This window comes from Anopheles aquasalis, chromosome 2 (genome assembly GCF_943734665.1).
Source record: "Anopheles aquasalis chromosome 2, idAnoAquaMG_Q_19, whole genome shotgun sequence".
Classification (NCBI taxonomy): Eukaryota; Metazoa; Arthropoda; class Insecta; order Diptera; family Culicidae; genus Anopheles; species Anopheles aquasalis.
In genome coordinates this window covers 61,160,647-61,170,646 of record NC_064877.1, presented here as the reverse complement: position 1 = coordinate 61,170,646, position 10,000 = coordinate 61,160,647, and the positions used below count along the sequence as shown (strand labels likewise).

The 10,000-nt window shown below is 47.9% G+C and overlaps 1 protein-coding gene across 2 annotated transcripts in view; it reads right to left on the bottom strand.

Moving 5' to 3' along the window:
• The window catches only part of LOC126569865 (LIM homeobox transcription factor 1-alpha), a 158,025-nt gene that overhangs the window by 38,176 nt on the left and 109,849 nt on the right, over positions 1 to 10,000 (bottom strand). For both annotated transcript variants that reach the window (XM_050227252.1, XM_050227255.1), the window contains one exon: positions 2,088 to 2,122. The gene's annotated coding sequence lies outside the window, so the exon portion shown is untranslated. The remainder of the gene's footprint in view (positions 1 to 2,087; positions 2,123 to 10,000) is intronic.

Sequence of the window (10,000 nt, the reverse complement as noted above, 5' to 3'; positions counted from 1 at the left end):
AAGGGGTGGGCGCCTGCAGCTGAGGTGCTTGCTCCCTCTCGTTCGTTACGCGAAGTTTCGCTACTGCCCGCGGGGAAATTAAATCTCGTGTTTCCCTCGCCCCACCCACTCACTCACTTCCTCCCCGGGACTTCCGTCTCCTCAGGCTCCAAGGAAGACGAAGGAAAATCGTCTTGACGCTGGCCGCTGGTACGCCGGTTGTCAAGGGAACGCTGTAATTGCATGCATCAATCGAAGTAGGCAACAAGATTGTGGGAGGGTGCCGGGTGGGTGGCATTCTAGGCTTTAAGCCATCTCCAGAGGACCTCCTTCCACACTTTCACCTCCAATTTGACGCCACACATCCCCCATCGACGGCTTCTTGGCGCGTTTCCTTTTTTTTGAAGCGCCTTTTCGGTGTGTTTTTCCTTCAAATAGGTTTTCCTCAAATTAAACAACGTGTGCGTGCGTGCGATCGCTCGCCTTTGATGTTTAGAGGGGGCACCTTTTGAAGTGAGCTGGTTGACGTTGTCAGGGATGGATTTGCGGCCGGAGCCGAAGCCGGGCCGCTAGTGCAGAGTTGGCGCTCGCTGATGGTCACCTTTACGCCCTAGCGTTAAATTGATTACAACGCCAAAGGGGAAAATCGTTAATTACAGCGCCAGAGTGCGCGTTTTGGGGTGACGCAGTTTGGGGTTTCTTCGTTTAATTAAAGCTGTGCGCCAGGACACGAGGGCGGGAGTGAAAGATGTTGCTCAGAGGATGCTTTTTAATTAGGCAGCCGATCGGTACTGGATCGATCTAGTACCGTCTTCCAAGCGTAGAACAGATCTACGGACTTTAATTGACGAAAATATAGCAATTTTTGCAGCATTCTGTGCAGTTCCAGAACGTATCATTATTTAAGGGGCCTCCGGTATTTAATTTTGTTTTGTAACAAAGATTCCATGTAAATTGTTGGTACTTTTTTTTAACAATTATGTAAATCTCGTTTTGTTAGGCAAAATCGTAAAAATCTTTTTCAACTTAACAAATCTGCCAAAAACCTAAAAATAGGAATATCAAAAAAAACTTGACGGGGCTACCTGGATAATCTTATAATCTTTCAAACGAACATCGATTTGTACTTTTCTGATGACCCATCCTACAGCTACGATGGGCACCGCAAAAAGTACCTTTTCGCAGACGCACCTTCATGAATTCAATGCCATGTATGAAGTTTTTAATAAAACTTCCCTAAAATAAAACTAAATATTCTTCAAAAGTTGTCGTTTAATATGCCATTCACTTGGGAGAAATATGTTAAATGGTTTGTTATCAAAAAATCATCATAAATGAGCCTTTTTTGCCCAGAAATTACCGAAGCCCCCCTAAATGAAATGACATCCTGAAGTGTTTGTACCAACTCGATCAATCATTTGAGATGTGTAAGTCACAAGTGGAGAACGTGACGTGTTCAATCTCATTCAAAAATGTCATTTAAGCTAAAAACGACGATAACGTATACAATCGCTGTGGAATGGAGAGCATTGAGATGAATTGTTTATATTAAGAGCGGAAGCACTCAGCATTGCGCTTGCCCTCGCTGCCTGTAGTAGAAATCTCGGCAATTACGCATACATCCATGCTTTAGCAGCGTGTTTCATATTTCGTGATCAAGAGCGGATGTTTACGATAGAAGAATTGCGAGATCAGATGAGGAAAGAAAGAGCCTTCAGCATTACTTCATGCTATAGGAATTTGCTTATGAAAAATAAGGGACCACTAATTAAAAAATGTCTTAACGTGTCAAACGCGACAGCTCTCCTTACTACGACGGAGCCATCTAAAGGAAGGAGATCATCATTCTCGTGCTGTTCCAGTAATTCAAATAATAGAAATATCCAGTCAGAACGTCTGAAGTTTGAAATTAACTAAACAATATTTCGCATTAGCAGACGACTGTTTAAAAAGCCGTAAATAAAATGGATGTCAATAAGGATTTAATGATAGAAATTTGTTAAATAATCATAATGACATTTTGAAGAGAGTATCAGGATGTAAACGAAAACAAATCCAATGAACAAATTAAGTAATTATTCATAAATAAATTGCCTTTATCTACTTACTTTTGATCATGACAGTGCTCTAATAGAATGCCATTCTGCAAAGAAAAGAGAAAACCGAACGCTGTAATTGAAGCAATAATTTTAACAAACCGTCTCATTTCCGCTACTTTTTTGGTAAATTTTCTTTTCGGGGACCATTTCCCTCTGACAAACCACATCTCACGTGACGAAATCAGAGATAACAAAAAAAAAATCTCAATTTCAAGCTTCTGTTTCAGCACCGAAGAGCACGGTACCGAGACGGTGCCAGGCGGCAAGACACGGTGGCGACGAAAAGCGTTCAAGAATGTGCTCAGCAACATGCGCTCCAACATACTCGGTGTTGTGTCTGGCACACGCAGCGGCAGCATCACCACCGCCACCGCCAACCAACAGCCGAAGGTAAGTGGCGTGGAGTAACACGGTTGCCGAGACCCGAGGGTTGAGGGTTGTAGCACAACATTGGCAACATTGCACCTCCTGCCCTCCCTCCGCAGCTATCGTTTGCTATCTCTCACGCCCGCGCACATGTAAATTGCATGGCATTTATTTATTAATTAAAAATCCAACTCTTCCAATTAAAATCTCGGCCGGCTCGGCGTATGTGTGCCGTAGTGTGTCTGCCAAGTGTTTGCGTGTGCCGGAGAGGCTCCTCACATCGTCTGTTCATTTTATTTTCCAACTTTTTTTCCCCTCTGTTGGGGTTTCGTTGTGGTTCTGCTGCTTCTGTTGCTGTTGTAGCGCCGCTGATTCGGTGCGACATGTGCATTTTGGGGACTTGGGGGTTTGGTTCCCTTTTTCGTGCGTGTTTCGGTCGGTTCGGTGTGCCAGCATATAATCGTTTTATATGCCCAAGAAGGATTCGCTTTTTTTTCGTTCGTTCGTTCCCTTGTTGTTGTTCTGTCCCTGTGCAGTGTCTCGGGCGCGCGACATTCGATGTCTTTCGAGGGAGAGCAACGTAGCGTACTCGATGCCAGATCTTGCCAGTTTCCAGTGGAACCCGCCGTCCATCTCGAAACCATCGTGGCCAAACCGAGCCATATTCTTGGGCGGAGAGCAACACGGAGACACAGTCCGCGTTCGTCGGCTGCTTCACTTCACAAGTGGCGTCCCCCTCGAGATCCGTGCACACTCTGCTCTGCTCCGCTCTCTGCAGCAGCAGCAGCAGCAACAGCATCAGCAATGTTCATTAATTTTTCAAGTCCTAATTAACTGCTGCTTTTGCAGCGAGCACACCACCGAGCAGCGCCACTCTCCGCCGTTCGTCGGTCGCTCGAAGTACCTTTCCGGCGCGCGCTTTATCTTCTCGCGGATGCAGGTGGTTCGGTGATGCAGAATGCTGGCGCTTGTGGCACTGATGTGCTTCTCTTTCGCACCAAAGAGCATCGAGCGAACGCGAGTCACGCGATCACGAGATCGCGGTGGCAGTGATGGCATTGGTGCAGGTGGTTGCCAGTCGGAGGGAGGGAAACTATATTTTGCCTCATTACTACAATTAACAGTTTAGCTTCAATTAAACGCTAGCGCAATGCAGCGCACCACCCTGGGAGCTTAGGGAATTAACCAAGCAGTAGTCGGCGGAGACGGTGCATCACATTTATCTGGAATCTCCAATGACACAACGATGACATGAAAGGTCCAGCAGTAAGCAGGATTAGCTAGTAGCATCAAGCAAAATCCCAATAACAAATGCAGCTTCGATCTTTTATATTGAACCATTGCTTTGAATCCTTTCTGGATTTTTTTTTTTACTTATGCTCATCGTCCAGTTGCATGCTGCGCCTGAACCAGAGAAGCTATGACTTAATCATGCTGCAACATAACTGAAATTGGAGGCTGCAGTAGCCACGATACCGGGCTCGGTATTTCTGGCCCTGTATTCAGAGTTCTAGGAACCAGATATTCGACAGCACAGACATCATCAACAGGTAGAATAGGATGGATACAGCATAGAATTTAGCATACTGGCTCCATTTGTTGCCGGACTCAACAAGCGATCGCCATTCTCGCTCACCTCACTGCTGGAGCTTTTGCGCCCTCACACAAAAAAAAACACGAAAACAACACTTCTCCAATTAGCTTTTTTCGCCCTCTCAAAAGTAAAAAGCATGGCCACCGAAACGAACAAGAAACCCCTCAGAACCAAACACAGAACAACCTTGATGCACCATCGAGGTGATGGCGGTAGAGTGGGCGACTCTCCCTCCCCGAAATTCGATGTGGAGTTGAGTTTGAATGTTTACTCCACTAATTAATAGCCACATCCGGCGGTCGAGCGGCAGCCGCAGTTGCTCTGGACCGCTGGGATAGTGGTGCCTTGCCCAATGTTTGATGCTGATGATGATGATGATGAGCTATGCTTGTCCTAAAATCAAATCCTCGAATCCTTAGCGAACCGTACGAAACCAAACCAGCAACATATTAAATCACGAGAGCATGATGGTGATGATGATGGTGCCTGTTGGTCATCGCGCGACGGCGTCCGATCGTCGCTTCCTTCAAGGCGCACACATACAGGGGATCCAATGGAGGAGCACCACACACTAGCAGCAGCACCACTAGCGCGGTTGCTGAAGAGGATATAGTCAGCCACCTCCCTCCCCCTGGAACACCAGGATTTACTCCCATCCCAATCAGTGCTCGCTCTTTCTCTCTCCTACGTGTCTTTCTTCAAAAGAAAGCAAGAAAGAGAGAGAGAGAGAGAGAGAGAGAGAGAGAGAGAGCGAGAGAGAATACACACAACTTTGCAACTTTAATGAATCCAATTATTTTTCCGTTAATTATTTTCACGCCAACTTGTCAAACCCACGTTTCCACGACCGCTCCCCGCCACCCTCATTTCCATCTACACCTTCCCCTTTCCTTCCCCCTGGCTTTCCCCAGCGCTGATCGTAGCAACCTTTTTTCCGCTTCTTTAGCTCTCAACCCTCAGCGTTCGGTCCACGAGATCGAGAGCGAGGCAAACCGAGAGATGCTGGACCGAGGCAACGAGCAGCAGCAGCAGCAACATCGCCAGCATCTCACCATCAGGCGCTACCGGGGGGCTGGAGGTTGTCCGTTTCTGGCTCTCTTCGGAACGTAATTAAATGCGCTGCCACTGTTACTATTATCGCGCCGGCTAGTCTTGTTGCCCTGTTTACCCTGGTGCCTCCATCGTGGTGGGGCCTCATGGTGCCGGGCCTCCCCCCCGTGGCACCGTGCCACGGAACATGATACTCGGTCACAACAGCTAGATAACGAGGGTGCGTTGGTGGAGAAAGGAGCGTGGAAAACTTGAGCATGCTACCGTTCCCGGGGCAAAAGGATGCTTGTGATGTTGTTGCTACCGGGCTGGGGAGTCCTCGGCAACAGGAGAACCTCACCGACTGGTCGGCTATAATTAAAAATGCGAGAACTAAGCACCGTGCGCAGGAGAGAGAGACAGAGAGATGGCATTGGGATGTGAAAATGTATACATTTAACATAATTTTATAACTAATTATGTAGCAACGCGTTCCCGGTGTGGCAGCGGTGTTAGCTCGTGTTTCGCACGCTACCTCGTTCGCACTCCAAGGCGATGCTCGATGTCTCTGTTTGGAGATAAGCGAGCGGCCCGCAAGGTGGCGACGCTAGAGAGCAGACCGAGTCGATGGAGAGCGAGTTTTAGATTTATCGGGATTTTACTAATCGAAGTTTTGTGATGATAACAACAGTGGTAGCGTATGCAGAGATGTGATAAGAATTGTTTGTTCAATCAATTTAAGTTTAGTAGAATGAATTTAACACAGCAGCTCGTTGAAAAATAAATTATTTTAATGAATTAGAACCACCCCATAAATGGCGTAATTTGTCTTAAGTAATTAAAATACTCAGCCAGCTCTCGTCCCGAACGAACTCAGATCGATCCCCAACCGCTCCTCCTCTGTATCTCACTCCCTCTCCCTTCAGTGTCCAAAGGAAAAGGAAATAGACGAACGCGCTTCTAATTTCGTGTCTCAATTTCTTCTCACCAAAAGTCAGGCTGGCCATCGCATCTCGCATCCCCTCGATGCTTTCCTCCCGTTCTCGTTTTCGCCGGGCTCGAACAGAAAGTTGGCCAGCGTGACGTTACTTGCCACGCAAAAAGCCGCCACACCATTTTCTGCCAGTTGAAGCTGCTGGCTGGACTGGAGGAACGGTCGGTATCATTCGCGTGTCCAACTTTGGGTGTACAGAGAGACAGAGAGAGAGAGTGAGAAAGAGAGAGAGCGGCGAGCTCCCGGGCACGGTGGCGGTGCAGCGCGACGCGAGTGTTTCAGTTTTCCATCGCAACGCTTCCTGATGACGTTGAGGGGGGTTCGGGGGGTTGATGGTGAGGGTGTGATGCTTTTAATTAAAATTTTATCTCTTCCAATGTCTCGGGCATCATCGTATCCTTCGCGGTAGCGGTGCGTCCCCCCGGACACCAGAACACCAGGTTCCACTCCGCGTAACCCTTTGCGCTGCGAGGCTGGTCGTCCTTGTTCGTTCGTTCGTTCGTTCGATCGAACCAACCAACCACTCCGAAAGGATCATTGTCGCGAGCAGAGGAGCCACCCAGCCAGGGTTGGTAACATTAGCAGTAACGACAAAACGGTTTCCGCGAAACCTCCAGGAGTCGTCCTTCCCAAAGGGATAAAAGCCTTGGCCTTCCGTTTGTCTCGCGAGGATTTCGTAGGATCGGTGGCGGAAAAGGACATTCGATGGTGGCCATGAGCAGGGGAAACAGGCAGAAAAGTGAAACTTTCTTCGGGTGGAGACACAGTAAAAGTTTTGCGTCCGCGAACGTTCCCCTCATTCCACTCAGAGCCAGAGAGAGAGAGAGAGAGACTTCTGATTCTGATAATTGAATGTACTGCTCTAGGGAGGGGATGGAGGCGAGCGTGAACGATAAAGCGATGCTCTATGCTCTACATCTGTTATCTATGCTTCCTGCTTCCCGCTCCGACCGAGAAAAGGGGACTGAGCGGCGTAAAGCGATGTTCCCAAGTGCCTTCTAATGTATCTCGATTAAAAACGATTTGCGCTGCGCGCCGTTGTTTCAGGAAATCATTTTCTTGCTGTCTGCACACAAACGCGATCACGTACAAATACACAGAGCAACACAGAAACCTTTTAATGCGATTTTAATAACCATCCTGATGAGGCAAAAGGGGACGACAGAGCCAGGGGCACTGCAACGGACAGTCACAGTAGTTACAGCTGTCCGTATGCCTGCTGGCCGAGCTGCAGTCTTAATGGCGAGCGCCTCTGCAGGACCTTCTGCCTGGTGCGATGTCTCAGAACTACTGGTACCCAAAAAAACTGGCGCGAAATTCGACAAACAAACATACAACTCCCAGGGCACTGCCCTATGGCAAAGTATATTTTAATCGCCATTCCATTGGGGGCATTAGGCACTTGGATACTTTTCCCAGTCGATTATAGAAAGGAGCGGTTTGGATGTGGTGAGAGTGTGTATTTGTGTGTGAAGCACTCCATGGTCCTTCTGCTTCTCGAGGATATCGTGGGCTTCCAATACGATTAGGCTCGTTGGTTGGCACTTTGCAGAACAAAAAAGCAACCTCAACCGAACACGAAATCACCCATTTGCTCGCATCGTATCGGTTATCTTAATTTCCATTTAATTCTACGTTGTGTTGCTGCTCATTTGGAAGCAATTAACTGCGCCATAGAAGGAGCTGTTTTGTTGCCGTATATGGTGGCTTGTTTTTTTTACGTTGGGAAAGGTTTTTATCCTTATGTTTTGCTCCTTGTAATTCGTTGAACCATTTGCACAAGTATCAAATTCAAGTTTTAATATAAGAAATCAAATGTTATGTAAATTTTAAGGGTATGTTATGGCAAAAAAAACGAGCAAATTCTTCTCGTTGAGTAACACTTTTGCTTAAATTGATTTCCTTAATAAACGCCATTTATTACGCTCACACTATCAAGCCGCTACCTGACACCAGCCAGCGCACCTCAAGCAAACCGAAGACACTAAAAGCCTTTTGGCGTCTTGATTACACGCCGCTCAGGCCACCGGTTGGGAACACAAAGGGAATAATATTCTCGAGCAGGTCGACGATGTGCGTCACTAACCAGCGTCACCATCTCAACGCCCCCGACGTCGGTGCTGCCGTGTCTTGACAACGTTGATTAGATATTAATTGGAATTTGCACCAATCCTTTGACAGTCACCGCAAGAACGGATGAACGGCTGTCGGGGCAAGGCAAGAGTGGGAATTTCGTTGAAATTGAAAACACGCCACTCCATCAACCTCCGAGGTGGAGACGAGACGGTCGCCGCGCTCGAAAGATGATCCTTCGGATTCGATGGAAAACATCAATCTATTGTGTTCCATCAAATCTTGCTAATTACTGGAAATGTAAATAATTCACTAATTACGTTTGGCCCCGGACTCGGTTACAACGGAGCAGGAGGAGAACCCAAGAGGAGCTCTGGTGGTGCACCACCAACAGCCCCCCGGGGATTGGGATCATCAATCATCATCGTGGAAAACAATTAACGCAGGACAGCGGGATAGCAGCCGACGGAGAGCTCTCCCTCGCTCCGCCAGACCGATGTCGACGTTTCCGACGAATTGAACACCAATCTCGGCTCGGTGGTTCGCAGTAGCATTCGCTCCTTCCTCCACGATGTAAGCCGTGGGTTCGTTCGCTCGTTCGTTCGCTCGCTCGCTCGCCCGCTCGCCCGTTTCGGTTCCGCGACAGAAACCTATCCGTCCGCGAAGGATGATGATTCAGAAGTGGTGCCGGTGGAGGCGTCACGTGAAGCTGCCACGCTACCCGATCTCTCACTCACCTCCTGCCCCGTTTCCGCTTCCTCCCACTGATCCTATCGCTCGTTTGACGCCCAATTAGACGTGGTCTGCCTTCACTCATCATTCGATAATTAAATACTATCTTTGGTGGAAGCTGGGAGGATGGTGGTGCGCTATAATGCTACGACACATCGCGCGCATTGACGACAACGATGATGATGATGATGATGATGATGATGATGATGACGATGATCTCAGCAACGCACACAGACACACAGTAGAGTGCGCGATTCGCGAGAAAACGTTGCAAATGGCCACGAGATCCATTTTCCATGGAACGGAACGGCCATCAGCGGCATCATCCGTCATCTCGTGCACACCACCGTCATCCCTTCGGTAACATCCTTTCCCACCCTCTGAACTCTGGTACATTAAATTGGGCAAACAGAGCGACCGAAAGAGCGAGAAAGGGACGATGGAGGCGAGGAGCAAATAAATGTTTTAAAATTAAATTTAATTAAAATAAATAACAATCAAATCAGACTGTCCCCCGCGGGAGGGAGGCCGCTAGATAAGGCTGCTACAACGGGGAGAACGGCATCAGAACGGTGCAAACATAACCCACAAAACCATCACACACCCACACTGCAGCTGATGATGACCGAAGGGTGAAATGCGGATGATGCGTCGATCGCATAAAAAGAGGGCGCAACTATGGAACTATGTTTCGTGTGCCGAAAAAGAAGCATTTGGCCTGCATTCTGGGCGTGAGGCCATGTTTTTTTTTGTTGCTGTCCGAATCAGCTATTACACTTTGCATCCCATTCGCGGCCGTGGACGGCATTTGCAATGTTGTTGCACTATGTTGGCACGATGTTGCCGGCTTTAATTGAATTGATCAACGAAAGCGAACGGTGGGTAGGTGGAGTGGAAGTGGGAGTAAACATAAACCTTCATTTATGCTGCGGATGAAAGCGGTGGATGAAGCTCGATTGACAAATTCGAAAAATGGCATCCACTTTCACTCTGACTCAAAATGTGAATATTAAAAATTCAAAAATAGCGACAGGGCGGGCGGTGTCCTTTGAATCCCTTCGATCTGTGCCATTAAATTGCGCGCACCATTATTGATTGCATTTCGACAATATCGCTCTCTCTGTCTCTTTCCCT